This window comes from Elephas maximus, chromosome 12, assembly GCF_024166365.1.
Source record: "Elephas maximus indicus isolate mEleMax1 chromosome 12, mEleMax1 primary haplotype, whole genome shotgun sequence".
NCBI lineage: Eukaryota > Metazoa > Chordata > Mammalia > Proboscidea > Elephantidae > Elephas > Elephas maximus.
In genome coordinates, this window is record NC_064830.1 from 86,253,425 (window position 1) to 86,266,637 (window position 13,213).

Genomic DNA, 13,213 nt, shown 5'->3' on the forward strand with positions numbered 1-13,213 from the left:
GAGTTTTGACAGAATCATGTAGATTTTAGAGATCAGGCGCTGGTCGGAGATGTCATAGCTGAAAATTCTTTCCCAATCTGTAGGTGGTCTTTTTACTCTTTTGGTGAAGTCTTTAGATGAGCATAGGTGTTTGATTTTTAGGAGCTCCCAGTTATCGGGTTTCTCTTCATCATTTTTGGTAATGTTTTGTATTCTGTTTATACCTTGTATTAGGGCTCCTAGGGTTGTCCCAATTTTTTCTTCCATGATCTTTATCGTTTTAGTCTTTATGTTTAGGTCTTTGATCCACTTGGAGTTAGTTTTTGTGCATGGTGTGAGGTATGGGTCCTGTTTCATTTTTTTGCAAATGGATATCCAGTTATGCCAGCACCATTTGTTAAAAAGGCTGTCTTTTCCCCAGTTAATTGACACTGGTCCTTTGTCAAATATCAGCTGCTTATACGTGGATGGATCTATGTCTGGGTTCTCAATTCTGTTCCATTGGTCTATGTGTCTGTTGTTGTACCAATACCAGGCTGTTTTGACTACTGTGGCTGTATAATAGGTTCTGAAGTCAGGTAAGGTGAGGCCTCCCACTTTCTTCTTCTTTTTCAGTAGTGCTTTGCTTATCCGGGGCTTCTTTCCCTTCCATATGAAATTGGTGATTTGTTTCTCTATCCCCTTAAAATATGACATTGGAATTTGGATCGGAAGTGCGTTAAATGTATAGATGGCTTTTGGTAGAATAGACATTTTTACTATGTTAAGTCTTCCTATCCATGAGCAAGGTATGTTTTTCCACTTAAGTATGTCCTTTTGAATTTCTTGTAGTAGAGCTTTGTAGTTTTCTTTGTATAGGTCTTTTACATCCTTGGTAAGATTTATTCCTAAGTATCTTATCTTCTTGGGGGCTACCGTGAATGGTATTGATTTGGTTATTTCCTCTTCGGTGTTCTTTTTGTTGATGTAGAGGAATCCAAGTGATTTTTGTATGTTTATTTTATAACCTGAGACTCTGCCAAACTCTTCTATTAGTTTCAGTAGTTTTCTGGAGGATTCCTTAGGGTTTTCTGTGTATATAATCATGTCATCTGCAAATAGTGATAACTTTACTTCTTCCTTGCCAATCCGGATACCTTTTATTTCTTTGTCTAGCCTGATTGCCCTGGCTAAGACTTCCAACACGATGTTGAATAAGAGCGGTGATAAAGGGCATCCTTGTCTGGTTCCCGTTCTCAAGGGAAATGCTTTCAGGTTCTCTCCATTTAGAGTGATATTGGCTGTTGGCTTTGCATAGATGCCCTTTATTATGTTGAGGAATTTTCCTTCAATTCCTATTTTGGTAAGAGTTTTTATCATAAATGGGTGTTGGACTTTGTCAAATGCCTTTTCTGCATCAATTGATAAGATCATGTGGTTTTTGTCTTTTGTTTTATTTATGTGATGGATTACATTAATGGTTTTTCTGATATTAAACCAGCCTTGCATACCTGGTATAAATCCCACTTGATCAGGGTGAATTATTTTTTTGATGTGTTGTTGGATTCTATTGGCTAGAATTTTGTTGAGGATTTTTGCATCAATGTTCATGAGGGATATAGGTCTATAATTTTCTTTTTTTGTAATGTCTTTACCTGGTTTTGGTATCAGGGAGATGGTGGCTTCATAGAATGAGTTGGGTAGTATTCCGTCATTTTCTATGCTTTGGAATACCTTTAGTAGTAGTGGTGTTAACTCTTCTCTGAAAATTTGGTAGAACTCTGCAGTGAAGCCGTCCGGGCCAGGACTTTTTTTTGTTGGGAGTTTTTTGATTACCGTTTCAATCTCTTTTTTTGTTATGGGTCTATTTAGTTGTTCTGCTTCTGAATGTGTTAGTTTAGGTAGGTAGTGTTTTTCAAGGAATTCATCCATTTCTTCTAGGTTTTCAAATTTGTTAGAGTACAATTTTTCATAATAATCTGAAATGATTCTTTTAATTTCATTTGGTTCTGTTGTGATGTGGTCCTTCTCATTTCTTATTCGGGTTATTTGTTTCCTTTCCTGTATTTCTTTAGTCAGTCTAGCCAATGGTTTATCAATTTTGTTAATTTTTTCAAAGAACCAGCTTTTGGCTTTGTTAATTCTTTCAATTGTTTTTCTGTTCTCTAATTCATTTAGTTCAGCTCTAATTTTTATTATTTGTTTTCTTCTGGTGCCTGATGGATTCTTTTGTTGCTCACTTTCTATTTGTTCAAGTTGTAGGGACAGTTCTCTGATTTTGGCTCTTTCTTCTTTTTGTATGTGTGCATTTATTGATATAAATTGACCTCTGAGCACTGCTTTTGCTGTGTCCCAGAGGTTTTGATAGGAAGTATTTTCATTCTCGTTGCTTTCTATGAATTTCCTTATTCCCTCCTTGATGTCTTCTATAACCCAGTCTTTTTTCAGGAGGGTATTGTTCATTTTCCAAGTATTTGATTTCTTTTCCCTCGTTCTTCTGTTATTGATCTCTAGTTTTATTGCCTTGTGGTCTGAGAAGATGCTTTGTAATATTTCGATGTTTTGGACTCTGCAAAGGTTTGTTTTATGACCTAATATGTGGTCTATTCTAGAGAATGTTCCATGTGCGCTAGAAAAAAAAGTATATTTTGCAGCAGTTGGGTGGAGAGTTCTGTATAAGTCAATGAGGTCAAGTTGGTTGATTGTTGTAATTAGATCTTCCGTGTCTCTGTTGAGCTTCTTACTGGATGTCCTGTCCTTCTCCGAAAGGGGTGTGTTGAAGTCTCCTACTATAATTGTGGAGGTATCTATCTCGCTTTTCAGTTCTGTTAAAATTTGATTTATATATCTTGCAGCCCTGTCATTGGGTGCGTAAATATTTAATATGGTTATGTCTTCCTGATCAATTGTCCCTTTTATCATTATATAGTGTCCTTCTTTATCCTTTGTGGTGGATTTAAGTCTAAAGTCTATTTTGTCAGAAATTAATATTGCTACTCCTCTTCTTTTTTGCTTATTGTTTGCTTGATATACTTTTTTCCATCCTTTGAGTTTTAGTTTGTTTGTGTCTCTAAGTCTAAGGTGTGTCTCTTGTAGGCAGCATATAGATGGATCGTGTTTCTTTATCCAGTCTGTGACTCTCTGTCTCTTTATTGGTGCATTTAGTCCATTTACATTCAGGGTAATTATAGATAAATAAGTTTTTAGTGCTGTCATTTTGATGCCTTTTTATGTGTGTTGTTGACAATTTCATTTTTCCACATGCTTTTTTGTGCTGAGGCGTTTTTCTTAGTAAATTGTGAGATCCTCACTTTCATAGTGTTTGACTTTATGTTAGTTGAGTCGTTACGTTTTTCTTGGTTTTTGTCTTGAGTTATAGAGTTGTTATACCTTTTTGTGGTTACCTCATTATATACCCCTATTTTTCTAAGTAAAAACCTAACTTGTATTGTTCTATATCGCCTTGTATCACTCTCCATATGGAAGTTCAATGCCTCCTGTATTTAGTCCCTCTTTTTGATTATTGTGATCTTTTACCTATTGACTTCCATGATTCCCTGTTATGTGTATTTTTTTTTTTAATTAATCTTAATTTGTTTGTTTTTGTGATTTCCCTATTTGAGTTGATATCAGGACGTTCTGTTTTGTGACCTTGTGTTGTGCTGATATCTGATATTATTGGTTCTCTGACCAAACAATATCCTTTAGTATTTCTTGTAGCTTTGGTTTGGTTTTTGCAAATTCTCTAAACTTGTGTTTGTCTGTAAATATCTTAATTTCGCCTTCATATTTCAGAGAGAGTTTTGCTGGATATATGATCCTTGGTTGGCAGTTTTTCTCCTTCAGTGTTCTGTATATGTCGTCCCATTCCCTTCTTGCCTGCATGGTTTCTGCTGAGTAGTCAGAACATATTCTTATTGATTCTCCCTTGAAGGAAACCTTTCTTTTCTCCCTGGCTGCTTTTAAAATTTTCTGTTTATCTTTGGTTTTGGTGAGTTTGATGATAATATGTCTTGGTGTTTTTCTTTTTGGATCATTCTTAAATGGGGTTCGATGAGCATCTTGGATAGATATCCTTTCGTCTTTCATGATGTCAGGGAAGTTTTCTGTCAGAAGTTCTTCAACTATTTTCTCTGTGTTTTCTGTCCCCCCTCCCTGTTCTGGGACTCCAATCACCCGCAGGTTATCCTTCTTGATAGAGTCCCACATAATTCTTAGGGTTTCTTCATTTTTTTTAATTCTTTTATCTGATTTTTTTTCAGCTATGTTGGTGTTGATTCCCTGGTCCTCCAGATGTCCCAGTCTGCATTCTAATTGCTCGAGTCTGCTCCTCTGACTTCCTAGTGTGTTGTCTAATTCTGTTATTTTATTGTTAATCTTTTGGATTTCTACATGTTGTCTCTCTATGGATTCTTGCAACTTATTAATTTTTCCAGTATGTTCTTGAATAATCTTTTTGAGTTCTTCAACAGTTTTATCAGTGTGTTCCTTGGCTTTTTCTGCAGATATCCTAATTTCATTTGTGATATCATTAAGCATTCTGTAAATTAGTTTTTTATATTCTGTATCTGATAATTTCAAAATTGTATCTTCATTTGGGAAAGATTTTGATTCTTTTGTTTGGGGAGTTGGAGAAGCTGTCACGGTCTGCTTCTTTAAGTGGTTTGATATGGATTGTTGTCTCCGAGCCATCACTGGGAAACTAGTTTTTCCAGAAAATCCGCTAAAAAAAAACTGCAGTCAGATCCCTATCAGAGTTCTCCCTCTGGCTCAGGCTATTCAGATGTTAATGAAGCCGCCTGCGTGCAGTCCAAATCCCTGTGGGACGGTTCCCCGGCTCGGATGCTGCTCTTTCTGCTCCAAGATCAGTCACTGCCTCCCGGGGACTTCTCCTAACGGCTGCGTCCCACGCCGCCCGTGGAACCGGCTAGTCCCCCTCCCGGGGTTAGTTCAGGGGGGTGGAGCAGGTCTCTGTGCTTGTGCCGTACCTGACTGGTATGCTGGCTCCAGGCTCTGGAAACAATCGCTGCTTCCCCGTATTAGTTCGTTCTCCGTCTCTAAATCTGTGTTTGTTGTTCAGGGTTCGTAGATTGTTATGTATGTGATCGATTCACTTGTTTTTCCGTGTCTTTGTTGTAAGAGGGATCCGAGGTAGCGTCTGCCTAGTCCGCCATCTTGGCTCCGCCTCTCAGGCTGTAGTATCCCAATTTTAAGATTTTTTTTTTGTTAGGTGCTGTCAAGACAGTTCTGACTCATAGCAACCCTATGTACAACAGAATGAAACACTGCCTGGTCCTGCGCCATCCTTACAATTGTTGCTATGCTCGAACCCATTGTTGCAGCTACTGTGTCAACCCATCTCGTTGAGGGTCTTCCTCTTTTTTGCTGACCCTCTTCTTTACCATGCATGATGTCCTTCTCCAGGGACTGATCCCTCCTGACAACACATCCAAAGTATGTAAGATGTAGTCTCACCATCATTGCTTCTAAGGAGCATTCTGGTTGTACTTTTTCCAAGACAGATTTGTTCATTCTTTTGGCAGTCCATGTTATATTCAATATTCTTCCCCAACTCCCCAACACCACAATTCAAAGACATCAGTTCTTCTTCAGTCTTCCTTATTCATTGTCCAGCTTTCGAGTACACACGAGGCAATTGAAAACACCATGGCTTGAGTCAGGCGCACCTTAGTCCTCATGGTGACATCCTTGCTTTTCAACACTTTAAGGAGGTCTTTTGCAGCTGATTTGTCCAATGCAATTCATCTTTTGATTTCTTGACTGCCGCTTCCATGGGTGTTGATCATGAATCCCAGTAAAATTAAATCCTTGATAATCTCAATCCCCTCTCCATTTATCATAATGTTGCTTATTGGTCCAGTTGTGAGGATTTTTGTTTTCTTTATGTTGAGGTGCAATCCATACTGAAGGCTGTGGTCTTTGATCTTCATCAGTAAGTGCTTCAAGTCCTCTTCCCTTTCAGCAAGCAAGGCTGTGTCATCTGTATAACACAGGTTGTTAATGAGTCTTCCTCCAATCCTGATGCCCCGTTCTTCTTCATATGGTCCAGCTTCTTGGATTATTTGCTCAGCATACAGATTGAATAGGTATGGTGAAAGTATACAACCCTGAAGCACACCTTTCCTGACAGTAAATAATGCAGTACCCCTTGTTCTGTTCAAATGACTGTCTCTTGATCCATGTACAGACTCCTCATGAGCACAATTAAGCGCTCCAGAATTCCCATTCTCCGAAATGTTATCCATAATTTGTTATGATCCACACAGTTGAATGCCTTAGCATAGTCAGTAAAACACAGGTAAACATCTTTCTGGTATTCTCTGCTTTCAGCCAGGATCCATCTGACATCAGCAATGATAGCCCTGGTTCCATGTTCCCTTCTAAATCTGGCTTGTCTTTGGCAGTTCCCTGTCAATATGCTGCTACAGCTGTTTTTTAACGATCTTCAGCAAAATTAATGATATTGTTTGATAATTGCTGCATTCGGTTAGATCACCTCTCTTGAGAATAAGCATAAATATGGATCTCTTCCAGTTGGTTTGCCAAGTACCTGTCTTCCATATTTCTTGGCATAGACTAGTGAGCACTGCATCCTTTTGCTGAAACATCTCAATTGGTATTCCATGAATTCCTGAAGCCTTGTTTTTTGCCAACGCCTTCAGTGCAGCTTGGACTTCTTCCTTCAGTACCATCGGTTCCTGATCATATGTTACCTCCTGAAATGGTTGAATGTTAACCAATTCAGCACTATATCAGACACTGTTCTGCTGTTATTCATAAGGTTTTCACTGGCTACTTCTTTTAGAAATAGACCGCCAGGTCCTTATTCGTAGCCTGTCTTAATCTGGAAGCTCAACTGAAAACTGTCTGGTATGGGTGACCCCTCTGGTATTTGAATACCAGTGTCATAGCTTCCAGATCACAGCAGCACACAGTTACCCACAGTATGACAAACTGATTCTAAGATGTGGACAGCGGTATTTTTAAAAAGTAAACACTATGTTGGTCAAAGCAATCACATTTGGGAGCTGGATTTGGCCTGTGGATCACTGGCTTACCTTCTTGGAGAGAAGTCACCATGCATGCCTCTTTGCCTGCCTCCAGCCTCACTAGGAGAGGAGAATTCAGCCCTTGGTACCATTTTTAAAAGTGCTATTGAAAACCAGAAGCTAAATAGGGCAGCCAGAATGATGAAGAGTCTGGAAATCATGCCATGAAAGGAGCTGTTGGCCAAAATGCAAATATTTAATGTTACTTTTCAGCTTTGCTGCCCTGGCTCTCCCAGTTTGATGCCTAATTTACAAGATAAGAATCTGGAACCCAAAGTGCCTCAAGATTTATGACCACAAACACACAGGGTGGTAGGTAGGTAATGAGGCCAATTATTAACAAATACATTACTTCTTATGTACCCACGTGGATGTGGTCCTTCTTCCAAGTAGACCCTTGAGGAGGTCATAGCTTTATTGCAATTACATGGCAATTGCCCAGCTATTCTGGGAATTGCTCTTTGAAAATTGTCACCAGAGCCTGGAACATAATTTTTAAATGTCCTCAGTTGTGACAAATCTCCAGATTTGATTTTCCGAAACGGCCAAGTGTTATTTGGAGCTAAATTCAGTGAATTAGTCCGATGATTAAGCTCAACAGTACCGTTTTGGGGCCACTGCAATGTGAGATTAACCCTTAACAAGAGTAGGGCCAGGGCAAGGCATGCTGGAATCAGGCACGGGGTCAGTGGTGAGGAAGGAAACAGGGCCAGGTAGAATCCTGCTTATTAAGGATCTGAAATGGGGTAGGGGTGTGCTCACTTGGTTCCAAAGTACTTCAAGTGCTAAGCCCAAAAGACAAAGCAGAATTGCACATAGTTCAAGAGGCCCAGTATGAGCAGGCGATTACAGAATGGACCAGAATGTTGTAGTCAAGTCAGGCTATGCTGTGGGCTGGGAGAGCTCTCCTTTTAAGGCATATCCATAGTCATGAGAAGTAGGGCGATATAAAGAGTGGATCCTGAAAAACATGGCCAATAACAGGATCCTTGGAGGAAACATGTCATCAATAAACGAATTCTGAATGTTTGCTAGGCAATTAGTTTCACTGGGTTATAACCACACGCTTTACTGCATTTGCCTTCTCTGAGACAGCCTGAAGGAGAAGAGTCATCTTCAAGTACAGAGGTACCCTTCATCATTCCATAGTCTTTCTCGAAAAGCACTGAGGAATAGAGCTGATTTACTCTTTGAAATGGACTGCCTTTCCATAGAGTTCTATTTTTTAACCTTTATTTTATATTAAAATTTACTATAATGTGCAATCTCTGCCTTATCTCCTTTTTTTTTAAAATAAACTTTGTAGTAGCTAAAGAGTGTTTTCTCTCTTTATATTAAAAAAAGGCAAATAAACTAAGCAGTTCAGGAAACAACCCACTTCATTAAAGCTGAATAACCATAACAATAACGCTAATTATAAAGTCTGTAAAATGAAGCCCCTGTCAATGGCAAACCATCCACCATCTTTTAAGCATTGGAACATTCTTAAGTAAAAGGGCAGGTCAAAGCATGGAAAACTTTGTGTACGAAGATATCCACTGAAAAAGTATATGGAGGATATCCATCCAACTGTTCCAAGGTGAAAACCAAAAATAAATAAATAACCAAACCTGTTGCTGTTGTCAAGTCGATTCTGCCTCATAGCAATCCTATAGGACAGAGTAGAACTGCTCCATAGGGTTTCCAAGGAGTGGCTGGTGGATTCGAACTGCTGACCTTTTGGTTAGCAGCCGAACACCTACCCGCTGTGCCAGCAGAGCTCCAAGGTGGAGGATGGGTTAAAGATGTTATAGTACGTCAAATCCATGAAATACTGCATGGTTCTAAGGACTACGGTGCGAAATGAAAAACTGTTTACAATATCAGTGAAAAGTGCAGGGTATAAAAGTGGAGAGCTACACTGTACTTAGCACCATGTAGGACATGCTCCTGAGAAAAGCCTGGAAGGGAGGGCAGCACCATGATAAAAATGGATTCATTCTTTCATTAATTTAATCATTCATATAGCAAATATTTTGTGACATTTGGGGGCTACTGAAAATATGCATAGCTTTATTTCTATTCTATTTGCCAAACTTTTAAATTTGGATATAATACTTTTGTTAAAAAAGAAGACAAAAAAAAGGATGATACCTTTTAGAAATAAAATCATTCTCATAAAGTTCTCACAGTCAGGGTAGATGCTAAATAGAATATCAGACTCCATCATGGATTCCATTTTTAGCTCTGTTACCTAATTCTGATGTAAAACCAACTACCGCATAATCATAGTAATAAGCAACATTTGTATACTTCTTTACAGTTTTCCAAGGGCATTCATAGCAGTGGTATTTAATCCTCACAACAACCTGGTGAGATATGAGAATTATTCGACTGGGTCAGGCCTGCGGTCACTTCTGCTCAGTGATTTATCCTTATCTGCTTGACGTTTTCCTACACCAGAGCTTGTACATTTAGGTATTTAACTGTAAATCTCTTTCAGATGATTTATAGAAACACTAAATAAGCCCAATGTCAGAAATGATTATGGAGAAACTTCTCTTTCTAGCTAACAGATGTGGTAATTTCCCCACCCCTTGTTGCCTTTCTTCCTCCCAAGTTGCTGATCCATAACAAAACAGCCTCCTTTTCTACATTGTCAGACTCTTCTTTATACTGGAAGTAACACAGGGCCAAGAACGCCCATACCTGTTGCCATCGAGTCGATTCCGAGTCACAGTGACCCTATAGGACAGAGTAGAACTGCTCCATATGGTTTCCAAGGAGCAGCTGGTGGATTTGAACTGCTGGCCTTTGGTTAGCAGCCGAGATCTTAACTACTGTGCCACCAGGGCTCCACAGGTAGACCAGCCATCTATAAAAGCCCTCAGAACTGCATCTAGGCATCAGTAAAGTTTGTGTCGTTCGGGGCAATACTCCCTTTCCCCTGGCTGTGATTTCAAATGTCCCTGATTTTCACTCAGCTCAGTTTCTCAGCTTCCTTGTTACTGGTTCATGTTGATTTGAAAAACTTGATTTTTAAAATTTTTATTGTTAACTCCACAAGTTATTGTCCTTGACCAAATGAAACAAAACAGGACATTAGAGAGTGCTAAAATGTCCCCTTGCCCCCACACCCAATTCCAGTCCCCACTCCATTCCCAAAGGTGACTACTGTTAACAAATTGGGGTGTAATCTGTTAGACTGTTTGCTACACCTTTACACAGCAGAAAACAAACAATGCACACTGTTCAGGGCTTTGAACTGACTTATTATGGTTCAAACCCCTGCTGATAATTGGCTTTTCTAACAAGTTCCCAGGCGGTGCTGATGATGCTGGTAGGGACCAATTCTGAGAACCACAGGTAGAGCAGTGGTTCACAAAATTTGTTATACCTAAGAAAGACCTGGGGATCTTGTTAAAATGTAGATTCTGATTCAGTATATCTGGGGTGGAAATGCAAATTCTCAGCAGGGGTTCAAACTGGAACAAAGCAATTCGAAGCCCTGACACTATTGTTAGTTTAAAGATGTGTGTTTAAGAAAATTTCAACATGCCTGACATGTCATTTGGCAACTTGCATTTTTTTCTCTCAATGATATATTTTGGACCTACTTAATGTGTGAATGCTGTCTTACAGTTCTGTAGAGAAACAGAACCAGTTATATATCTCTATCTCTACCTTTGCCTCTTACCTCTCACCTCTACCATTAGCTCTACCATCTATACCTGTGTAAATTTACTTCAAGGGATTAGATTAGGCGGCTATAGGGGCTGCAAGCCTAACATCCATAGTTCAGGAGGCAACTGAAAAATTCTGAAGGCTTGCATCCCAAGACCTGTAGGTCAGGCGAATGAAAGAGTGTAGAATGAAGAGAGAACAAGTTCTGCCAAAATATCTCTTTACTGTCTGAAGGCAGAACACACCCTAAAACAATTCCTTTTTCAATGGATTGATTGATTACATTACATTTGATTACATTATGAAAGGTGATTTCTCCGTATTGGCTTACATTGTGGAATAGCAGCTTGTCTAGTATTTGGCCAAACCACTGGGACCCATAGCTTGGGCAAGTTGGCACATAAAATTAACCATCACAAATGCATTTTTCATTGTTGCACAGCGTTTCACAGATGACTGCATCAGATTGGTTTAGCCTATCGTCTAATAATGGGTAGCTAGGTTGTTTCCAGCTTTCTGCTGTGGCAGACAGTACTGTGCGAGGCTTCTCACACTGTGCCTTCCTTTTCACCTGCCTGAGTGTTTCTCTAGGTATATTCTGGGAAGCAGAATTGCTATGTCACAGTATATATGTGTCTTACTTTTTAAGTGTCTTCCAATACGACCAATTTCTACTCCCACGATATCCTCACCAACTTGGCATATCACCAACTTGATTGTTCTGCTCTCCTAAATGTAGTCACCCTTTGGTACCATTGCAGTTGATCTGGGGGTCGTAATGAGTTTAGATCATAGATCCCAGCTCTTTACTTGCCTACTGCCCATTTTCCATCCAGTTTCTCCATGTTGCCCTTACGCCCACCCTCAACTCTTCCTGATTTCACCTTTATTCAGATACTTTCTTCCATCTTATGATTCTAGGATATTGATGAATGAATGAATGAATTGATTTCATCATCTTATAAATATGATGTGGGTGATGGGTTGTCCTTTTCCCATAGAAGTACATTCAAAATGAAGCCATCATTTTGTCTTAACCACATTCCTCTTTCCTTGTTGGATCCCAGATTCCCAGTCACTGCCAAAGGAAATCCAGACAACTTTTGCTTAATACAGGAAGGGACTTATACAGCATGTTCAGCAGCCAGCTGCTATTTCTGCTGCTCAAGAAACTCTCATTTCTTGTTTATCGATTTTGAAGGTGATGGTATAGACAACCTGTCGAGAGAGTTTGCAACATCCAGATGTTTCATCCTCTTCCAATTATGGAAAGCTTTTGGATTGTATAATTACAGTGTGGATTTTAAGGGACATGGAATGAACACCTGCCATCTAGATTGACCATATTGCACTGTGTTGAGGTCATATTTCCCGCTTGGTCATAACAGATTGATAATGCATTCCCACCACACCGTTGTTTCGTGAGAGATCTGTCTTGGCAAAGTCTCAGAAAAATCAAACAGGAGTTGAAAGGGCTGATGTAAGGAAGAAGGATTAGTTCTGTTGTGGTGTGCTTTAGGCAACCAAAATAATCCATTGTCCTCACTGCTATCTAAGCAATCATTCTACAGCATTCTTTCATTCAGCAGACTTTATTAAAGCATCAGCAATGCATCAGAGGCTGTGCTAACACTGGGGATACAAAGATAAGGGAAGAAAGACACTGTCTCAGGAAATAGAGTTCAGTGGCAGAGATTGACACTAATCAAGCTTTATGAACAAATGTAAAATTACAAAGGTAATAAGTAAAATGAAAGAGAAATGCGTGGTACTAGGAGAGCATATCTCATAGACTCAGCGACCTTATTGGACAGAGTAGAACTGCCCCATAGAGTTCCCAAGGCTGTAAATCTTCACAGAAGCAGACCACCACATCTTTCTCCCATGGAGCGGCTGGTGGGTTTGGACTATCAACCTTTCGGTTAGCAGCTGAGCACTTAACCACTGGCCCCTATGAATCAGAATAGATCCCACGGCAATGGGTTTGGTTTTTGGTTTTTAAGAGAGCATATGATTGGGACCATTGATTTAAAGTGATGAAGGGAAGGGTTCTAGAAAGAAGTGACAATTAAACTGAGAAATAGGCAAAGAGCTGGTGGAAGAGCATTTCTGATAGCAAGAAAAGCATGTGCAAAAGTCCTGTGGCAAGAGAGAGGAGTGTACATTCAATGAACTGAAAAAAGGCCTGTATGGTTAGAAGCACAGTGCTTGGGGGAGCAACCTATGTGATGAGGCTGGGGAGCTGAGCCAGGTCTTGGGTTATGCTAAGGGCTTGGGGTTGTATCCTAAGAGCAATGGGAAGTCATTGATAGGTATTAGGCAAGTGTTTGTGGGGTGGTGGTGATCAGTTTATGTTTTGAAAAAATGATTCCAACTGCCATGTAGAAAACAGAAGTCATATAATTTTATTCCCCTGCATAGAAGCATTTGAAGAATTTCCATTGCTGTTGGGATGAAATCCAAAATCCTTCACATTGTTTTCAGGCCACTTCCCCAAATGGCCAGGCCCAACTTTACATCCA

General features: G+C 39.6%; 1 protein-coding gene across 1 annotated transcript in view; it reads left to right on the forward strand.

Annotated features, from left to right (window-relative positions):
- HS3ST4 (heparan sulfate-glucosamine 3-sulfotransferase 4) overlaps positions 1–13,213 on the forward strand; it is a 458,743-nt gene that overhangs the window by 268,272 nt on the left and 177,258 nt on the right. The gene's annotated exons all lie outside the window — the stretch shown is intronic.